Source organism: Cololabis saira, chromosome 4 (genome assembly GCF_033807715.1).
Source record: "Cololabis saira isolate AMF1-May2022 chromosome 4, fColSai1.1, whole genome shotgun sequence".
Taxonomy (NCBI): Eukaryota; Metazoa; Chordata; class Actinopteri; order Beloniformes; family Belonidae; genus Cololabis; species Cololabis saira.
This window is the reverse complement of record NC_084590.1, coordinates 16,660,590-16,664,663: the sequence shown is the minus strand read 5'-3', so window position 1 is coordinate 16,664,663 and position 4,074 is coordinate 16,660,590.

Genomic DNA, 4,074 nt, shown 5'->3' with positions numbered 1-4,074 from the left:
AAGACAAAAATATTTACATTTTTAATAGATTTCATTTTTTCATTTCATTTATTGATTCATTCCAGACATGTTAAGACCATTGTATAGAAGATAAGAATGTTAACACTAGTATGAGTCTATGTATCTCTATATAAATAGATGTGCATATGCTCACATTTTGCATCCATCCATCCCTATATACTTACACACGCACAACAATACACATTACACAAATCCTGTTTAACATGTCTGAGAAGGGGCAGGAAGAATTTAAACTTATTTAATCCCACCCATCCTCCAGTAGTCCGTAATTACTTTATATTCATATGGTTTTCTGAGTCTTATGAATTTAAGAGAAAAAAACCAAACATATATACATTTAAAGTAATGCAGAAAGTAATCTAATATTAGTTTAATGCTAAATTTTAGTTGACACACTGATACTCATATACACAGTGCACCCTGAGACAAAGTAACAGAGTTTTAGATTTTTTGGAAATAATAAATGAATTAATAAAAAAGGAAAAATAAAACTGGATAAGAAATAACCTTGCTATCTTTAAACTTATCTACAATCTACTTTTTTTCCCCCAAGGAGAAGGAAGACTGGAGAATGAATCAGAATCATGTTTATTTGGCCAGGTAAGGTCAGACAAGACATGGAATTTGACTGTTATTTTCGCTCACTCTACAGTAAATAGGTAATAGACAAATGACAGCTCTTATTAACATATATACAAATTTTAAAGTCCGACAACTGCTTCTGTACTGACAGGAGTATCACAGTTATCTTCCTTTCATAGAATTCGCATCATGAAAAAGCTAAATGTTGTTCACTACAGTGACTCGATGCATCCTGTGCTGCCTATTATACAATTGTTACACTAACTTTTTAACTTAAGTTAACGTAGGCTAAGGACGAATTTGAACCACTTACTGTATGACAAAATATGACACATTTTGTGACTGATTTACTTGAATACAAATTAAAGATAACTGTACATTTTTATTTATTTATTTCTCTTATCTATCCATTGCCACTATATTTTGTTACGGATTCAGGGAGATGGAGTATATTCAATTAAATGCCATTAGGTTAGTTAGTGTTGGGTGCACCTTGAACAGGTGACCACCACAGATCAGGGCTGCACCGTGATAAAAAATACACACAAACAAGCATGCTCACACACTTACAGATGGTTTAAACCGAAATCAACAACATATGTTTGGGAAGTGTGGGAATAAAAGGATGAAATTGGACATCCAGGCAAGCATATGAAAAACATGCAAACTCCACAAGGAAAGGCCTCAGGGAAACCTATAAGGCAAAAGTTCACCACTGCTCTATCCTGACGCTGATAAAGAGTTATAATACAGTCAGTATTGTTTCTTGGGATTTTCTTGTATTGCGGACATATAAACGTATCATGTTTCCATTCTAACCTGTGGAGACCATTAGTGAACTCATTTTCATGTTCAAGAAACCAGTCTGAGATGATTCTTTATGACATGGCACGTTATTCTGCTGGAAGGAGCCATCAGAAGATGGTCTACTGTGGTCATAAAGGGATGGACATGGTCAGCAACAAGACTCAGGTAGGCTGTGGTGTTGACACGATGCTCAGTTAGTACTGATGAGCCCAAAGTGTGCCAGGAAAATATCCCCCAGACCATCACACCACCCCCACCAGCCTGAACGAGGCAGGATGGATCCATGCTTTCATGTTGATGCCAAATTCTGACCCTACCATCCGAATGTCGCAGCAAAAAATCGAGACTCATCAGGCCAAGCAACATTTTTCCTTCTTCTGTTGTCCCGTTTTGGTGAGTCTGTGTGAATTGTAACCTGTAATGCCTGTAACAAGGCATTTGCACCCCCAAAACTGCCCCTCACTGGATATTTTTTCTTTTTTGGACCATTCTCTGTAAAGCCTAGAGATGGTTGTGGGTGAAAATCCCAGTAAATCAGCAGTTTCTGAAATACTCAGACCAGCCCGTCTGGCACCAACTACAATACCATGTTCAAAGTCACTTAAATCACCTTTCTTCCCCATTCTGATGCTGGTTTGAACTGCAACAGATCGTCTTGACCACGTCTACATGCCTAAATGCATCGAGTTGCTGCCATGTGATTGGCTGATTAGAAACAAGTAGTTGGACAGGTGTACCTAATAAAGTGGCAGGTGAGTGTAGAACAAATTGACAAGTATGAAAAGAGTTTTCACATATAAAGCACCATAGCAACCAGCTTGGTGCATCAGCGGAAAAAGTTCAGTTACTACTAATTAGTCATTTACTTTTTTTTTTTTTAAATGTCTACATTAATGTCATTGATATTGTTTTTTGATGTTGGCTTTGTAAACCAGACAAATTTTACTAAAATACTTAAAAAAAACTTAAGGGAATTGAAAAAAAAGAAAAGCTGCCATATTTATTACAACTAAATTGTTTGCTCGTCTCTGTGTGTAGTTATTTAGACAGTAGATTGAATCGTTACATCGTGATGTTTTTTATTCTAATGTAATACTTTAAAAAGAACAAGATACTCATAACTTTTTCACAAACTTGTACAGTAGCAAATCTTTATTTAACCTTTCACATACACCACACACCACAAAATGTTAAATATCTTCAAATTTGGTCTAGAAAACTAGAGTTTGCATTTATTATTTGAGTAATTCATAAATAAATAATGTGACGGTGTTATATGTCAAGTCATAGATTTCCTCTGAGCCTGTATGTACATAATTTTAAAACCTTGCATTGGTCAGAAGGTAGTAGAATAAAAAAGGTATATGAATCATAATGATTTTGATGATATCCTGAAGGACTTTGCCTAGTGGTTACAGAGGAGGGCTGGAGTCTAGAGGACCCAGGTTCAAGTCCCAGGATTGCGAACCGAGGTAAAAAATGTCCTCATTGTGGGATTACTAAGGGAAAAATTGATTTATTCATTAATAGACGCCTCAACTCGACTAAATGAAGTGTTCTTTTACCAGCAGGTGGCAGCAAATCCCCACGACAACACGACCAGGCTGCAGTGCAGCACATTCAAACCACTGAATATCCAGAGGTCAAAGTCCATCCATCCATCCATCCATCCATCCATCCATTCAGAGAACAGTCTTGATTGCGTCATAATGGAATGTAAATTAATCATAAGTTATTTATTTATTTACAACATATTTATACTCAAAATAACATATACATATAGTTTCAAGTAAGTAGGTGAACTTGAAACTGTGTTATGAAACAAGCTTTCTTTAAGTGTATTCAGTTTGAACCAGAGGTATGAGTCCTCGTTATTTTGATTGATTTTGCTACATATAAATATAGTAAATATGTAAATGTACAGTACTTTACTGTGAGGAAGAGAAATATCAAACTATGAGGGTATGACAGATAACAGATTTGGGGGCGCCTCCAGAGAGAATAGTTTGTCAGCTAACCTGCCTTATGTTTCCCAAAATCTGATTTAATGACTTCACTAACTTATTTTAAAGTTAGGTTTTAGTCTTTAACAACAGTTTAGATGATAGATAACCAGTTAAATTCTTTCATTTTTCTCTTCTTGCGAAAACATCACTCAGTATATACAATATAATCCTTTTTACAGTTTATTTACCTCCATTTCTGTGTAAAAGTTTTGTTATTTCACTCATTAGTTTGTAGATCATTTCCAGCCTTCAGTTTTGAGTTAACAGAGTTACTCTGAGGCAACAACAAGGGTTGTGGCTCATCACCTGGCAGGATTCCTGCTGTGTAGGGATTGTATGTTTTCTCTGTGCTTGCGTAGGTGATCTTCAGGCACTCAGGCTTCCTCCCACACTCCGAAAACATCCAGGCAAGGCTAATCGGTGATTCTGAACTGCCCATAGGAGTGGATGCAAGCACGGCTGGTTGTTTTGTCCAGGCCGTATCCCTGTGTTTTGCCTGAGGACAGCTTGGATAAGCTCCTGCAGAACTCTGCCACCCTTAACTGGAATAAGCAGGTGTAGATAATGGATGGAGGATCTCAGGAGCTTTAGGAGGGTCTTCTTTTTGTGATAATGGAATACCTCTTCATGTGGTGAATTATGGTGAAGATGGTGCGAC